Here is a 19,058-nt window from a genome sequence, read left to right as displayed (position 1 = left end):
AGAAAACTTCCCTGATATCATGAAAGATGAGAAGATATCTATCCAAGATGCTCATCGAACCCCGCATAAGGTAGATCCCAAAAGAAAGTCACCAAGACATATTATAATCAAACTTGCCAAAACTAAAAATAGAGAATTTCAAGAGTGGCTAGGGATAAATGAAAAGCCATCTACAAAGGAGAGTCGAGAACATTAAGCTTGGACTACTCAGAAGAAAGTATGCAGGCAAGAAGGCAATGGGGTGACATATTTAAAGCCTTGAAGGAAAAAAATTGCCAGCCAAGAATTGTATACCTAGCAAAACTGTCTCTTAAACATGATGGCAAAATGTGGGCATTTCCAGATAAACAGAAGTTTAGTGAATTTGCAAAGACCCAACCAAAATTACAAGAAATCCTAAAGGGAGTCCTCCGGTTAGAAAATCAATAACATCAGATAACAACCCAAGACTAGAACACAGGACAGAACAACTAGATATCCAACCAGATAGGGAAGTCACAAAAATAAATCAAAACTAAAATGCTGAAAATGGGGAAAGAGAGATGTCAATATGTAAAAGATGACAACATTAAAACCAAACAGAGGGACCAAAATATGTAGTCATATGTCTTCCAAATGGAGAGGAAGTCAAGGTGATATAACGAAATAAAAGAGTGGTTTAAACTTAGAAAAATAGGGGTAAATATTAGGTAACCACAAAGGAAACTAACAACCCTACACATCAAAATGAAAAACAAGAAAAACATGAACACTCAGCAAATACAAAATCAACAACAATGAAAGAGATGAAAATACATAAAGAAACAAGACTCAGCACAGAAAATTGAGTGGAACAAGGAAACTGTCAACACCCAAAAAAAGATGTAAATTCATCCACCTATGTGCAGCTGATATTTGACAAAGGCCTAAAGTCCGTTAATTGGGGAAAAGTCAGTCTCTTTAACAAATGGTTCTGGTATAACTGGATATCCATCTGCAAAAAACTGAAACAAGACCCATACCTGACACCATGCACAAAAACTAACTCAAAATGGATCAAAGAACTAAATGTAAAATCTAAAACAATAAAGATCATGGAATACAAAATAGGGACAATGCTAGGAGCCCTAACACATGGCATAAACAGAATACAAACCATAAGTAACAATGCACAAACACCAGAAGAGAAACTAGGTAAGTGGGAGCTCATAAAAACCAAACACTTATGCTATTCAAAAGACTTCACCAAGAAAGTGAAAAGACAACCTACAGACTGGGAAAAAATTTTTGACTACAACAAATCTGATTAGCGTCTAATCTCTAAAATCTATAAGATACTGTAAATCTTCAAAAATAAAAAGACAGATAACCCAATTAAAAAATGGGCAAAGGAAGTGAGCAGGCACTTCATCAAAGAAGACATTCAAGCAGCTAACAGGAGGAAATGCTCATGATCGTTAGCCGTTAGAGAAAAGTGATCAAAACTACAATGAGATACCATCCCACCCCAACAAGGCTAGCATTAATCCAAAAAAAAACACAAAATAATAAATGTTGGAGAGGTTGTGGAGAGACTGGAACACTTATACATGTTGGTGGGAATGTAAAATGGTACAACCACTTGGGAAATCGATTTGGCGCTTCCTTAGAAAGCTAGAAATAGAGGTACCATACAATCTAGCAATCCCACTCGAATAGATATATGTACACCCATGTTAACTGCAGCACCGTTCATGATAGCAAAAAGATGGAAACAACCTAGGTGCCCATCAACGGATGAAAGGATAAACAAATTATGTTAAAGTACTATGGAATGATAAAGAACAACGATGACTCTGTGAAACATATTATAACATGGAGGAATCTGGAAGGCATTTTGCTGAGTGAATTTAGTCAGTTGCAAAAGAACCAATATTGTATAAGACCACTATTATAAGAACTCAAGAAAAGGTTTAAACACAGAAGAAAACATTGATGGTTATAAGTGTGGGGAGGGAGGGAGAGGTGTATTCATTAACTAGATAGTAAACAAGAATTATCGTAGGTGAAGGGAAGGACAGCACACACTACAGGGGAAGTCAACACAACTGGACTAAACCAAAAGCTAAGAAGTTTCCTGAATACAACCCAACACGTTGAGGGACAGAGTAGCAGGAACGGGGGTCTGGTTTCAGGGGACATCTAAGTCAGTTGGCATAACAAAGTTTATTAAGAAAATGTTTTTCATCCCAGTTTGGTGAGTGGCATCTGGGGTCTTAAAAGCTAGCAAGCAGCCATCTAAGATGCATCAATTGGTCCCAATCCACCTGGAGCAAAGGAGAATGAATAACATGAAAGACACAAGAAAAATATTCATTTAAGAGATAAAAGGGCCACATAAACCAGAGACTCCATCAGCCTAAGACCAGAAGAACTAGATGTTGCCCATTTCCCACCAACGACCGCCCTGACAGGGAACAAAATAGAGTCCCTTTTGGAGCAGGGGAAAAGTGGGGTGCAGAACTTAAATGCTAATAAAGAAACCAGACTTAATGTTTGACTGAGACTGGAGGGACTCCAGAAGACATGGCCCCTGGACTGTCTGTTAGCTGAAAAGTAAAACGATTCCTGAGGCCAACCCTTCAGACAAAGATTAGACTGGACTATGGGACATAAAATGATACTTGTGAAGAGTGTGCTTCTTAGCTCAAGTAGATACGTGAGACTAAATGGGTAGCTCCTGTCTGGAGGCAAGGAGAAGGCAGAGAGGGTCAGGAGCTGGTTGAATGGATACGGGAAACCTATAGTGGAAAGGAAGAGTGTGATGTTACAGTATAGGGTGAGCAACTATTGTCACATAACAATGCATGTATAAATTTTTGTATGAGAGACTAACTTGAATTGTAAAATTTCACTTAAAGCACAATTAAAAGAAAGAAAAAGAAATAAGCACAAAGTAAACTCACTGAATATGGATTGTATATCCATGTTAATTGGGATACACCAACAGAAATGGGGGAGGGAGGAGGATATCAGGAATAGATTTATTATGTTAAGTTTGTAAGCTGTTGTACATTGTTGCAATTGTAAGTCATATAATGGAATATATGTGGTAGCTACTAAGAAATCTTGAAGAGAAAAACATTGAGAAGAAAAGAAGGAAGGAAGCAAAAAGGCTCGTCACAAGAAAGCAGCCAAATACAACCCAAAACAGAAAAATCAGAAGAAGAAAAAAAAAAAAAAAACAAGATAGCAGACACTCAAAAAACAGCCAAATGAGTGAGGTAGATAATTTATTTTCAGTAATAACCTTAAATGCAAATGGTGTAAACGCTCCATGCAAAAGGCAGAGAGTGGCAGATTGGATATAAAGAACATGATCCATCCTTTTGCTGTTTACAAGAAACACACCTTAGACATAAAGACTCAAAGAGACTGAAAATAAAAGGATGGAGAAAAATATTCCATGCAACGAGTTAACAAAAAAGGAGCAGGAGTGGCCATTCTGATAATAGATTTAAAGTCTGTTTTTAGACTTTAAATCAAAATCTATTGCAAGAAATAAAGGACATTTCTGAATAATAAAAGGGTTAATCCAGCAAGAAGACATAACAATTGTAAATATGTGTATACCTAACAGCTATGCACCAAAATACTGGAAACAAATACCAGTATGAAAGGAGAAATAGACAAATCCACAATAATAGTTGGGGACTTTAACACACCACTTTGAATTATAGACAGAACATCTAAGGAGATCACTAAAGACATTGAGAACTTAAATAAAACCATAAGCCAGTTGGACCTAACAGACATATACAGAACACTCCACCCAGCATCAGAACAATACACATTCTTCACTAGCTCACACAGATCATTTTCCAGAAGAGACAATATACTAGGACACAAAACAAGTCACAACCAATTTAAAAAGGTTGAATTCATACAAAGCATCTTCTCTGAGTGTAATGGTATGAAGCTAGAAATCAACAACACGAAAAATAAGGAAAAAGAAAACATGGAAACTAAATAATACACTACAAAAAAAAAACTATGGTCATAGAAGAAATCAAACGTGAAATTTAGAAAATTTCTAATATCAAAAATGAAAACACAACATGCCAAAACCTTTGGGACATAGTAAAAGCAGTACTCAGGGAAATTCATAGCAATAAATGCCTATGTTAAAAAAGTAGAAAAATCCAGAATCATTAACTTAAACAAATAGAAAACAGATAACAAAAGCTATGAGAAAAAAAGGAAAGCATAAAAATCAGGGCAGAAATAAATGAAATAGAAAATAGAAAAACAGTAGAAAGAATCAACAAAACCAGATGTTGGTTCTTTGATAGGATCAATAGAGAAACCACTGGCTAGAATGAGAAAAGAAAATAACCAGAATAGGCAAATAACAAAATCAAGAAATAAAATTGGTGACATTACAATCCAACAGAGATAAAGAAGGTCATAACTGATTACTATGAAAAATTGTACTCCAACAAATTTGAAAACTGATATGAAATGGACAAATTCCTAGAAACACACTACTCACCCAATCTAACACAAACAGAGGTCGAAAGTTGAAACAGATCCATTAAAAAAGAAGAGTTTGGAGATGTCATTAAAAAAAACTGGGAACAAAAACAACAAAAGCCCAGGACCAGATGGCTACACTGAAGAATTCTGCTAAACCTTCAGAGAAGAATTGATACCAATCCTACTTAATCGCTTCAAAAACATAGAGAAAGGAACACTACCAAACTCCTTCTGTGATGCCAGCGTAACCCTGATACCTAAACCAGGCAAAGACATCACAAAAAAATAAATAAATAAATATAATTACTGACAAATATCTGTTATGAACGTAGATGCAAAAATTTTCAACAAATCTAGCCAACAGACTTCAGCAACATATCAAAAAACTCATACACCATGATTAAGTGGTATTCATACTAGCATTAAAAGGGTGGTTCAACATTAGAAAACCAGTCAATATAATCCACCATATAAATTAAACAAAGGAAAAGAATTGCATGATCAAATCAGTTGATGCAGAAAAGGCATTTGATAAAATTCAACACATTTCCTGATAAAAACTCTCAGGGAAGTAGAAATAGAAAGGAAATTTCTCAACATAATTAAGGGCATATATTCAAAACCAACAGCCAACATTATACGCAGTGGAGAAAGGCTGAGAGATCGAGAATGAGACAAGAATGCCCACTATCACCACTGTTATTCAACACTATACTGGAAGTTCTATCCAGAGCAGTAAGGCAGGAAAGACAAAAGATAACCAAATCAGAAAGGAAGAAATAAAACTATCTCTATTTGTAGATGGCATTATCCTATACACAGAAGACCCTAAAGATTCCACAAGAAAACTGCTGAAACTAAAAGGAGAGTTTAGCAATGTTGCAGGGTACAAGATCAACACAGAAAAATCAGTTTGGTTCCTCTTCACTAACAAAGACTACTCCAAAAAAGAGATTAAGAAAATAATACCTAGGCGGAGCCAATATGGCACCCTAGACAGACAAACCATGCGGTCCCTTTGCAGCAAAGACCCGTAAAACTGAGTAAAACAGATACAAACATCAGTTCTGGAACTCTTAAGCATCAAATGAAGGGTTAAAGAACAAGATAAAACACCAAATGGAAGAAGAAACTGATGGAAAACAAAATGAGGAGAGATGTGGAGTGAAAGTCTCATGCCAACTAAAACAGCACAGTGTTGGAATCATTAAGCACAGCCAGCAGCAACCCTCGACAGGAAGTACTGGAAGGCAACTTCACGGAGCTTCCAACAGGAGACAGAGCACCTGGTATCCAGAGAAACACGCTTTCCTACCTCTCACCCTTCTGTTGAGTGGAAGCAAGAACCCCTCCAGCCCAGTAGGCCCATCACTGGGGTCCACAATACGAGCCCCCTCAATCCCCCTGGGCCCATCTTTTTGCCCATCCCACCATGTGGCTTTTTTCCTCATTCTTCCTTTTCTTTCTCCTTCCCACTTAGCCCTGTATACCACCTCCCCCTCTTCCCCCAGCCCCCGCCACACCACCTCAGATAGAGAACCACTGGTGCACTGGTCCACTGTTGGCCTATGTCTGTCCCACTCCCACCCTCTGGCTCCCACTGTGCCATTTTTATCTTTCTTTTCTTTCTCCCTCCCACATAGCCTAGTATGGCACCTCCCTGCCCTTCCCACCAGTCCTTGAGTCTGCCCCGCCCTGCCCCCACTCACCGGCCCACACCATGATGCCATTTTTTCCTATTCTTTTTTCCTTCTCTTCCTGCCTCTCACATAGCTCTGTATGCCACCTCTCCCCCGCTTCCTGCCAACCCCCGTGGCACTGCTGTGACTAGAGAGCAAGTGGCCCACTGTTGCCCCAGGCCTGCCTCTGCCCACCTACTGGCTCCAACCGCTCTGCCATTTATTTTTCTTTCTTTTCCTTCTCCCTTCCGTCTAGCCACATAAGCCACTATCCCTCCCTTCCCTCCGGCCCCTGTGTCTGCCCCGCTCTCACTAACTAGCCCCACCATGCTGCCATTTTTTTCTTTCATTTTTTACTTTTCTTTCTCCCACCTAGCCCCATACTCAATCTCTTCCACTTCCCACAGGCCTCCACCATGCCACTATAGCTAGAGTGCCACTGGTGCACCAGCCTGCCATTGCCCAGGGTCCACCAGGCCCACCTGCTGGCCCCCGCTGTGCCGATATTTATTGTTTTTCTATTTCTTTTCTTTATACCTCCCACCTTGCCCTGTATGCCACCACCCCCCTCTTCCTGTTGGCGTCTGCTGTGTCATTGCAGCTAGGGCATGTCTGGCACTCAGACCCGCCGCAGCACTAGGCCTGCACCACCCCTCTCCTTCCACCACTCGACCAGTTGCTGAATGGTAGGAAGTAGGCCTGTACCATTCCCTGCCCAACACCACTGCCCATCTGGCAAGGGCCTGTGAACTCTTCCACACTGCTGGCCCAACATCAGGAAGCAAACAGCACCTGACGAGCCCACCCTCAGCCACCTCACCACGCCAGTGTACAGTGAAGCTTGCTTGCCCTGTCTGCTGCTGCCCTGCCCACCTGGACAAGGTGGTGAGAGCTGTCATGCCCACAGATATGCAAGCAGCAAATTAGGGCCTGCCCACCTGCCCTGACATATCAAAACAAAACAAAACAAAAAAAAGCAGTACAAAACAAAAAAAATACATTCAACAAATAAAGAAAATAATACCTTAATGTCTTGAAGACAGCAGACAATATCAAAACATAAAAAAGCAGGACAAGATGGCTCCAGCAAGTGACCAAAGTAAAGAATTAGATAACCTTCCAGTAGAAGAAGAGGCAGTGGAATTACTTGATATGGAATTCAAAAGACTAATATATAGGAGTCTCCAAGAGATTAGGAGAGGGATCAAGGAAAACAGACAAAACCATGGAAAAAACAGGCAAAAGCAAGGATAACAGCCAAAATCAAGGAAAACAAAGACAAAGCAATAGAAGAATTCAGGAAAATAATACAAGAACAAAACAGCAAAATAAAGAAACAATTAGAAACCATACAAAAGCATCAATTAGAAATCCAAAAGGTAAAACAACAAAATTTCAGAAATAGAAAACTCAATAGAAGGTTTTAGGAGCAAATGTGAAACAGTGGAAGACAGAATCAGTGAGACTGAAGTCAGTCCATGGATGTTACTTTGAGGAAAAACCAGAGAAAAGAATGAAGAAAACCTATGACTTATGTAGGACAGAATCAAGAGCAAAAATTTTCACATGATCAGAGTTCCAGAGCAAGGGGAGAAAATAGAAAATACAGAGGAGATTGTTCAATATCTGCTGGCAGAAAACTTCCTAAATGTCATAAAAGACAAAAGCTGACTATTCAAGAAGCTCAGTAAAGTCCCTATAGGATAGACCCTAAAAGAAAGTCAGCAAGACAAATCATAATCACACTTGCCTAAATCAAAGACAAAGAAGGAATCCTGGGAGCAGCTCGAGAAAAATGAAAGTCACTTACAAAGCGGAAACAATAAGATTAAACTCTAATTACTCGGAAGAAACTATGCGGGCAAGAAGGCAATGAAATCACATATATAAAACCTTGACAGAAAAAAACTGCCAACCAAGAATAATATTTCTTGCAAAACTCTCAAATATTATGGCAAAATCAGGACATTTCCAGATAAACAGAAATTAAGGGAATTTGTATAAACCAAATCAACCTTACAGTAAATATTAAAGGAGGTCCTTTGGTGAGAGAACCAACAATATCAGAAAGCAGTCAAAGTCTAGGACATAGGACAGCATCAACCAGATACCAACCTTCGTAAAGAACTGCCAATAATAAAGCAAAGCTAAAAGATTTAAAACAGAAGCACAGATGTCAGTCTGAAAATGATGACAACGTCAGAATAATAAAAGGGGGAATAAAAGGTGTTGATATAGAACTTTGAAATAGAAAGGAAGTCAAGGCAATATTAAGTAATAAAAGACTGGTGAAAACTTAGGAAGATAAGGGTAAATTTCAAGGAAAGTTATCAAACCTACTCATCAAAATAAAAAGAAGAAAAACATGAAGACTTAATGAACACAAAATCTATAATAAGAAAAGAATATCCACAAACAAAAGGAGTTCAGCACAGGAAAGTAAGAGGAGCAAAGAAAACATCAGCACCACAAAGCAAGCACAACAACATGACAGCAATAAACTAATCCCTATTGATAATCACACTATATGTAAATGGTTTGAATGTACCCGTAAAGAGATATAGAGCGGCTGAATGGGTAAAAAAACATAATTCATAACTATGCTGTCTACAAGAGACACACCTTAGACATAAGGACATAAATATATTAAAAATTGAAGGGTTAAAAAAATATATCAAGTAACCAAAAAAGAGTAGGAGTGGCAATACTAATACTAATCTCACATAAAATAGACTTTAAGACAAATATGTCTACACACCCGATGACAGGGGTCCAAAATACATACAATATACTCTTAACAGCACTGAAAAGAGAAACAGACAGTTCCACAACAATAGTAGGATACTTCAACACACCACTCTTGGTAAAGGACGGAACATCTAGAAAGAAACTCAGCAAAGATACAGAAGATATAAAGGCCACAATCAACCAAAGTGACCTCATACACATATTTAGAACACTCCACCCAACAGCAGCAAAGTAACATTCATTTCCAACACACATACAACATTCTCCAGAATGGACTACATTTTAAGTCACAAAGCAACTGTCAGTAAAATGCAAGACATTGAAATAATACAAAGCATGCTCTCTGTTCACAATGCCATAAAAGTAGAAACCAACAGGGAGAGCAAGGAAAAAAATACATGGAAACTGAATAACACCTTGCTTAAAAACAACTGGGTAATAGAAGAAATCAAAGGGGAAATAAAAAAAGATTCCTAGAATCAAATGAGAATGAAAACACATCATATGAAACCTTTGAGATGCAGCAAAGGCAGTCCTCAGAGGTCAGTTTATAGCAATAAATGTACACATCAAAAAAGGAAAATACATCAAAATCAAAATGTTATCTCTACAACTTGAACAAATACAAAGAGAATAGCAAAAGAAGCCCACAGGCATCAGGAGAAAGGGAATAATAAAAATTAGAGCAGAAATAAATAAAATAGAGACCAGGAAAATAATAGAATCAACAACACCAAAAATTGGTTCTTTGAAATGATCAACAAAATCAACGAACCATTGGCCAAACTGACAAAAGAAAAAAAGGAGTGAAAGCACATAACCCACATAAGAAATGAAATGGGGGACATTATAACAGACCCAACGGAAATAAAAAGGATAACAATACCATGAATAATTTTACTCCAGTTAATTTCAGAACCTGGAGATGGACAAATTTCTTGAAACACACTACTTACCTAAACTAACGCAAACTGAGACAGAAAATCTGAACAGACCCATAATGAGAAGAGATTAAGAGGTAATTAAAAAACAACAACAACAAAAAACTCACAACAACAACAACAACAAAAAAAAAAGCCCTGGCCAAGATGGCTTCACTGGAGAATTCTACCAAACATTCAGAGAAGAGCTACACCAGTACTACTCAAACTGTTTCAGAGCATAGAAAAGGAAGGAATACTCCCAAATTCATACTATGAAGCCAGCATAACCCTGATACCAAAGCCAAGTAAAGACATCACAAAACAAGAAAATTACAGACCAATATCTTGCATAACTATAGATGCAAAAATTCTCAACAAAATTCTAGCCAATAGAATTCAGCATCATATCAAAAAAATAATACATCATGACCAGGTGGGATTCATACCAGTTATGCAAGGATGGTTTCAACAGTAGAAAATTAGTCCATGTAATCCACCGCATAAGTAGAACAAAAAAATCTCTTGTTCATTTCAATCAGCACAAAAAAGGCAGCGTTTGATAAAATCCAACACCTATTTCTGATAAAAACTCTCAATAAAATAGGAATAGAAGGGAAATTCCTCAACATAATAAAGGGCATATATACAAAACCAACAGCCAACATCATTCTCAACGGAGAGAAGCTGCAAGCATTCCCCCTGAGAATGGGAACAAGACGGATGCCCTTTATCACCACTCCTATTTAACATTGTGCTGGAAGTCCTAGTTATAACAAAAAGGCAGTAAAAAGAAATAAAGGGCATCCAAATGGGAAAGGAAGGTGTAAAACTATCCCTATTCCCAGATGATTTGATCCTATAGATAGAGAACCCCAAAGATTCCAGAAGAAAACTACTGAACTAATAGAAAAATTTGTCAGAGTAGCAGGATTCAAGGTCATCATACAAAAATCACTTGGATTCCTATACACCAACAAAGAGAACTTTGAAAGGAAACCAGGAAAACAATACCATTTATTATAGCCCCTAAAAAGAGAAAATACTTAGGAATAAATCTAACCAGGTATGTTAAAGACCTATACAAAACAAAACAAAACCCTTGCAAGAAACTAAAAGAGACCTACATAAATGGAAAAATATACCATGCTGATGGATAGGAAGACTCAACGTTGTGAATATGACAATTCTACCCAAAGTGACCTGCAGATATAGTGCAATCCCGATCCGAATACCAACAGCAGTCTTTAATGAGATGGGAAAACTAATCACCAACTTTATATGTAAAGGAAAGAGTCTCCTGATAAGCAAAGCATTACTGAAAAAAAGAACAAAGTAGGAGGTCTCACACTACGTGATCTCAGAACCTACTGTACAGCCACGGTAGTTCAAACAGCCTGGTACTGGTACAACAACAGACACATAGACCAACAGAATTGAGAACCCAGATGTAAATCCATCCCCGTGTGGTTAGCTGATCTTTGACAAACGACCAAAGTGCATTAAATGGGGTAAAAGACGGTCTTTTTAACAAATAGTGCTGGCAAAACTGACTGTCCATCTGTGGAAAAAGAATGAAACAAGACCCATACCTCACACCATACACAAAAACTAATTCAAAATGGATGAATGACCTAAATACAAAACCTAAAACGATAAAGATCATGGAAGAACAAATAGGGACAATGCTAGGAGCCCTAATATATGGCATAAATAGAATACAGTCCATAACTAACAATTAACAAACACCAGAAGATAAACTAGATGACTGGGAGTGCCTAAAAATTAAACACTTATGCTCGTCAAAAGACCACCAAAAGAGTAAAAAGAGAACCTATAGACTGGGAAAAAAACTATTGGCTACGACATATCTGAGATGGGACTAATCTCTAAATCTTAGAATACTTCAACACCTCAATAACAAAAAGACAAATAATTCATTTTAAAATGGGCAAAGGGTATGAACAGGCACTTCACCAAAGAAGACATTCAGCCTGCTAACAGACACATGAGGAAATGCTTGCAATCATTAGCCATTAGAGAAATGCAAATGAAAACCACAGTGAGATACTATCTCACTCTGACATTACTGGCTCAAAAAAAAATAGCACATTTTGGAGAGGTTTGGGGAGATTGGAACTCATGTGCTGCTGGTTGGAATGTAAAGTGGTACAACCACTGTGTAAAACAATATAATCCTCCTGAAAAAGCTAGAAATAGAAATACCATACCATTCAGCAATCCCACTCCTAGGAATATATTCTAGAAAAATAAGAGCCTTCACATGAATAGACATATGCACACCCATGTTCATTGCAGCATTATTCACAATAGCAAAAAGGTGGAAACAACCTAAGTGCCCATCAACAGATGAATGGATAAACAAATTATTGTACATATACACAGTGGAGTACTCTGCAACGATAAAGAACAGTGATGAATCTGCTCAACATCTCACAACATGGATGAATCTGGAGGGCATTATGCTGAGTGAAATAAGTCAGTCACGAAAGGGCAAATACTGTATGAGACTGCTATTGTAAAAACCTAAGAAAATGTTTACACATACAGAAAAAAACAATCTTTGATGGTTACGAGGATGGGGAAGGGTGGGAAGGGTAAACTAGTAACTAGATAGTAGACAAGTTAACTTTGGTTAAGGGAAAGACAACACAGTATAGGGGAAGTCAGCACAACTTGACCAAGGCAAAGTCATAGAAGCATCCTAGACACATCCAAACACCTTGAGGAACTGAGATACTGGGGCTGAGGGCTGGGGACCGTGGTCTCAGGGGACATCGAGGTCAGTCGGCATAACATAGTACATAAAGAAAATGTTAGACATCCTACTTTGGTGAGTAGCCTCTGGGGTCTTAAAAGCTTGCTAGCAGCCATCTAAGGTGTATCTGTTGGTCCTATCATGTTAGGAGCAAAAGAGAATGAAGAAAACCAAAGACACAAGGAAAACATTAGTCTAAAGGACCAGTGGATGACATGAACCACAGCCTGCACCAGCCTGAGCCGGAAAGAAACAGATCGTGCCTGGCTACCACCACTAACCTCTCTGACAGGGATCACAACACAATGTCCCAGACAGAGCTGGAGAAAAACGTAGAATATAATTCAAATTCACAAAAGAAAAAAAAAAAAAAAAGACCAGACTTACTGGTCTGACAAAGACTGGAGGAACCCACAAGACTATGGCCCTTGGACACCCTGCTAACTCAGAACTGAATTTACTCCTGAAGTATGCCTTTCAGCCAAAGATTAGACAGGTCTATAAAACAAACAGTAACATGCATGAGGAACGTGTTTCTTAGTTAAATCAAGTATATGAGACCAAATGGGCAACACCTGCCCAAAAGCCAAGACAAGAGGCAGGAAGGGACAGGAAACCTGGACAAATGGATTTGGGGAACCCAGGATATAAAGGGAAAGGGGAAGATTGCTGACACATTGCAGGGGTTGCATCCAATGTCACAAAACAATATACATATAAATTGTTAAGCAAAAACTAATTTGCAACGTAAACTTTCACCTAAAGCACAGTAAAATTGAAAAAAAATTGTATATACTATCATAAATGTATATACATTGTATATACTATCATAAACTGGACCAACAAGGAACATCATGATACACAGAGAAAAGATTGAGGTTGTCAAGGATTTCATTTTACCTGGCTCCATTATCAACACCAACGGGAGCAGCAGTCAAGAAATCAAAAGTACATTGCGTTGGGCAAATGTGCTGTAAAAGACTTCCTTAAAGTGTTGAAAAGCGAAGATGTCACCTTGAGGACTAAGGTGTGCCTGACCCAAGCTATAGTGTTTTCAGTCGCCTTATATGCATGCGAAAACTGGATGATGAATAAGGAAGACCAAAGAAGAATTGATGCCTTTGAACTGTGGGGGTAGCGAAGAATATTGAGTATGGACTGCCAAAAAAACGAACAAATTTTTCTTGGAAGAAGTACAGCCAGTATGTTCCTTAGAAGCAAAGATGGTGAGACGGTGTCTTACATACTTTGAACATGTTATCAGGAGGGATCTGTCCCTGGAGAAGGACATTGTGCTTGGTAAAGTAGAGGATCAGTAAAGAAGAGGAAGACCCTTAACAAGATGGATTGACACAGTGGCTGCAACAGTGGGCTCAAACATAGCAACAATTATAAGGATGGCACAGGACCGGGCATTGTTTCGTTCTGTTGTGTAAAGGGTCACTATGGGTCAGAACTGATTCGACAGCACCTAACAACAACAATAACATCCTAAATGTAAGACTTACAAAAATGAAAAAGAAGAAAATACCATTTATAATAACTTCCAAATCGATAAAATAGTTAGGAATTAACTGAACCAGGGATATAAAATACTTGATTCAATGAAAATTATAAAACACTAGTACAAGAGAATAGAAAAGACCTACAAAAATGGAAACACATCCCCTGCTCATAGATCTGAAGACTTAATATAGTGAATATGTCAATTCTACCTAAAGCGATCTGCAGATACAAAGCAATCCTGATACAAATTCCAACAACATTCTTTACTGAAATGGTAAAACTAATGGCCAGCTTCATATGGAAAGGAAAGAAACCCTGAATAGCCAAAGCAATATTGAAGAAAAAGAACAAAGCAGGAGGCCTCACACTCCCCGATATCAAAACATACTATAAAGCTGGTGTAATCAAAAGAGCCTTGTATTATTTCAATGATAGACACATAGACCGGTGGAATAGAATTGAGGACTCAGACTTAAGCCTTGTCATCTGTGTACGACTGATATTCGACAAGCGGTCAAAGCCCATTCAGTGGGGTAGAAACAGCCACTTTAATAAATGGTGCTGGCAAAACTGGATATCCACCTGCAGAAAAATGAAACAGGACCTATACCTCACACCGTACACAAAAACTAACTTAAAATGGATCAAAGACCTAAACCTTAACCATAAAATTCATGGAAGAAAACATAGGGAGCAAGCTATGGGACCTAACCTTTTGTAAAAATAGGATAACAAACATTACAACAAATACATGAATAGAAAAAGCCAAAATAGATAAATGAGATCTTGTAAAAATTAAAAACTTATGCTCATCAAAGACTTTATTAAAAGAGTCAATAGACAACCTACAGACTGGGAAAAAATGTTTCAAAAAAACTTATCCATTAAGGGTCTAATCTCCAAAATCTACAGAAAACTGCAACAACTTAACAACAAAAAGACAAACAGTGCACTCACAAAATGGTCAAAGGATATGAGCAGAACCTTCACCAACAAGGACATCCAAGCAGCCAGTAAAAGTATGAAAAGATGTTCACTATCATTAGCCATTAGAGAGATCCAAATCAAAACTACAATGAGATACCATCTCACCCCGGCTAAAATGACATTGATTAAAAAAAACAAAAACATAACAAATGTTGGGGAGAATGTGGGGAGATTAGAACCCTTATCCTGCTGGTGGGACTGTAAAACGGTATAACCACTGTGGAAAATGGTATGACACTTTCTCAAAAAACTAGAAATAGAACTACCCTATGATCTAGGAATCCCACTCCCAGGTATATAGCCTAGAGACCTAAAAATAATGACACAAACAGACATATGCGCACCTATATTCATTGCTGCTTTATTCACAATAGCAAAAAAAGAAAAAATAAATAAAAAGGAAACAACCGAAGTGCCCATCAGTGGATGAATTGATAAGCAAATTGTGGTACATACATACAATGGAATACTTCACAACCATAAAGAACAATGATGAGTCCATGAAACATATTGTTGCCAAACTCAGGATGGTGGGTCCTTGTCCAGCATGCTCAGACTTGCCAATGATCTGGACACCGGTCTTTGAGAAAGAGAAAGTAACTTTATTGCAGTGTGTAGAACAAGGAGCCAGGAGGAAGTTCCTCAGATCCAATTCCCAAGCAATGGGGAAGCAGAGCTTATATGTGATTTGGGCAGCAAGATGGCGGCCGTGCAGGCATACTGAGTAGGGAAAATTCTAGAAGGAAGACGTTGCAGGAATTATGGTGGCCAGAAAACAGGAGGTGACGTGGTTCTTGTCGGATCTCTCGCTTCGGAATGGGGTCCGGATGATGATTTTCCTTCTGATTTGTTCTACCTGTTGCTGCTTCCTCTGCTGAGGTCAACTAATGGTCACAGCTGGCCCTTCTGCACACATGGGGTGGGCCAAATCTGGCTTGGGCTGGTTTAAGGACTAATGGAAATTTACTGGCATTCGTAGGGTCAGGTTACAATATTAAACACGGATGGACCTAGATGGCATAGTGCTAAGTGACGTAAGTCAGTCATATCAGGACAAATATTGTATGATCCCTCTTTTATAAGAAGAAAAGAATAGATATATACAGAGAGACCAGTGTTCATTGGTGGTTACCAGGGAGAGAAAGGGAGAGGGGAAATTACCCTTTAGATCATAGAGACTTGTTGTTTTGGTGATGGGAATGTGGATGCAGTGAGCACAGCACAACCAAAGTAAAAACGAGTGTCTGAGTATGTGTGGATGAATATATGCATATTGGTACATGGGTAGATACAAGTGTGTACAGGTGAGAACAAATAGAAGTATCTATAAAACCAAAAAACCAAACCCACTGCCAATTCCAACTCATAGCAACCCTATAGGACAGAGTAGAACTGCCCCTTAGGGTTTCCAAGGCTGTAAGTGTTTACGAAGCAGACTGCCACATCTTTCTCTCACAGAGTGGCTGGTGGGTTCGAACTGCTGACCTTTTGGTTAGCAGCCAAGTGCTTTAACCACTGTGCCTCCAGGGTTCCTTTTAGAAATATCTATTGGTATGTGTAGAGCCCTGGTGGTGCAGTGGTTAAGAACTCAGCTGCTAACCAAAAGATGGGCATTTCGAATCCACCAACTGCTCTTTGGAAACCCTATGAGGCAGTCCTACTCTGTCCAATAGGGTCGCTGTGAGTTGGAATTGACTCAGTGGCAACGGGTTTGGTTTCTGGGTTTTATAGCTATGTGTAAATACAAATATGTGGGTGCAGGCACATATGTTCATTGAAGACACAAATATGGACATTCCTCAGACGTAACCAAACACCTCCCAAGATTGGTTTTCTGGGTTTGAAAGCTTAAGAACATAGTCTCATGGGACAACTCAGTCAATTGGCGTAACATTGTTCACGAAAATCATGATCTGCATCCTAGTGAAGTGGGCAGTATCTGGGGTCTTAAAAGGTTGTGAGCTGCCATCTAAGACACAACTACGGGTCTCTACTCGCCAAGAACCAAACAGTAAGAAGGTAACCAAACTCTCAGAGAAGAAACAAGTCTACACCAGCCACAACCTTATCTACCCTAAGACCAGAAGAATTAGATGGTGTGTAGCTACCACCACTGACTGTTCTGACAGGGACCACAATAGATGGTACTGGATAGAATGGGAGAAAAATGAGAAGCAGAACTCAAATTCTTACTAAAAGAAAAGAAAAAGCCAGACAAATTGGAATGGTGGAGAACAGAGGACTCCCTGAGACCACCTCCTTGAGACATTCTTTAAACCTAGAGCCGAGCCTATCCCCTGGGATCACCTTTTAGTGAAATAGCAGAGTGGCACACAAAATAGAGGATGTTACTGTTAGATCAGTGCTCTACTTAAAAAAAATCAGTATGAGACCTGAAGGTTAACAATTTCTCAAAAGGAAGATGAGATGATAAGGGGACAGAGAAACTAGAGTACTGGGAAGGGAACAGCTAGAATGCAATTAAAGAGAATGTTGACACATTGTGTTAAATACAACTTAGGTCACTGAGCAATTTGTATGGAAATTGTCAAATGGGAACCTATCTTGCTGTGTAAATTTTCATCAAAAACTTAAATAAAATTAAAAACAAAACAGAACAGAATATCTGACTGGAGTGAAAGTCACTGTTTAAATTTCAACGTCCTAAACCAGTCCAAGTGGAAAAGAGCCTGCTGGGGACATGATTAGACCTTTGAAGAGTTTTACTGTAAGTCTGCAACATGGCCAGCTTTAGATTAGCCACAAAGCTGCTACAGCTCCAGATCCATTTAAAACATTTCGCATATTTTTATACCATATTGTGGTGGATATAACTCTGGTTCTAAACATAGTATTTTGATAAATGAAGGTGCTGGTACTATGGGGTAGTTAGCTATGTGAAGATCACTGGTATGTTTAGGAGACTGTTTACTGCATAAGTTAGTATGCTCACCTTGAGATAGCTGTAGATGGTTTATGTTTTTTTGTTCCTAATTTTAGTGGAGCTCCAGATCTGAGCAGCCCAGACCTACCCGACTGGGAAGACCCTTAACAAAGGATGAAGACTGAGGAGGTGGCACCTCTGGGAGAGTTTACCCAGTCAGTGTGTGGCAGTTCAGGCTTGTGGCCCTGTCTCTGAGCAGCTGGTGCCTAAGGGTGACTCAGGGAAGTCCTGGTAGAGGAGGCAGCTTCTCTGGTGACATTTGAGGGGCATTAACCCGTTGCCATCGAGTTGATTCTGACTCACAGTGACCCTACAGGACAGAGTAGAACTGCCTCATAGAGTTTCCAAGGCTGTAAATCTTTACAGAACCTGACTGCCACATCTTTCTCCCATGGAGTGGCTGGTGGGTTCTAACCATTGATGTTTCAGTTAGCAGCTGAGCGCTTAGCCACTTCGCCACCAGGGCCCGTCCACAATCATTTCATAACACCTTGCCTGGTACCAGGCAGCATCGGTGCAGCCACCTTCAGTCCCTTTCACACATTGCCCTCATGGAAATGGCCTATTCATTTAAACAGCATTTCCCATGAATAAAATGTCTGTGTGGGGCAGGTAGGTTTTGTTTCAACCCCAAGGCTAAAGCTTTCCACCCGTTCCAGTTAAAGGGTCAGTTCTTAGCTAGGCCTACAAGGCTTTGCATGCCCAGGGCCCTGCCCACCTGTCTGCCCTCAGTCAATATTCATAGACTGAATGAAACCCAGTCTTTGGATATTCTTCTAGGTCTTATTGATCCCCCTGAAAACTGGTCTAAAAATGAGCAATGTCAGCAACAGCAGAACTGACCTGGCCTGATGCATGGTCCTTTAGACTGACCATACCCCCCAATGTGGATGTGCTCTGGTGTGGGCAGTTGGAAGCAGGGCTGCCTGAGCCCTGCGCTCTTCTTGGCATCCAGCTCTTCACTGACGAAGAGTCCTGTAGAACCATGTGTGTGAATGGTC

At 39.2% G+C, this 19,058-nt stretch overlaps 1 protein-coding gene across 1 annotated transcript in view; it reads left to right on the top strand.

Annotated features, from left to right (window-relative positions):
- Positions 1 to 19,058, top strand: part of GPR161 (G protein-coupled receptor 161) — a 58,165-nt gene that overhangs the window by 9,709 nt on the left and 29,398 nt on the right. The gene's annotated exons all lie outside the window — the stretch shown is intronic.

Source organism: Trichechus manatus, unplaced genomic scaffold, assembly GCF_000243295.1.
Source record: "Trichechus manatus latirostris isolate Lorelei unplaced genomic scaffold, TriManLat1.0 scaffold00117, whole genome shotgun sequence".
In the NCBI taxonomy this organism is placed as follows: domain Eukaryota; kingdom Metazoa; phylum Chordata; class Mammalia; order Sirenia; family Trichechidae; genus Trichechus; species Trichechus manatus.
The sequence above is the reverse complement of the archived record's forward strand: the minus strand, read 5'-3'. Positions and strand labels throughout refer to the sequence as shown.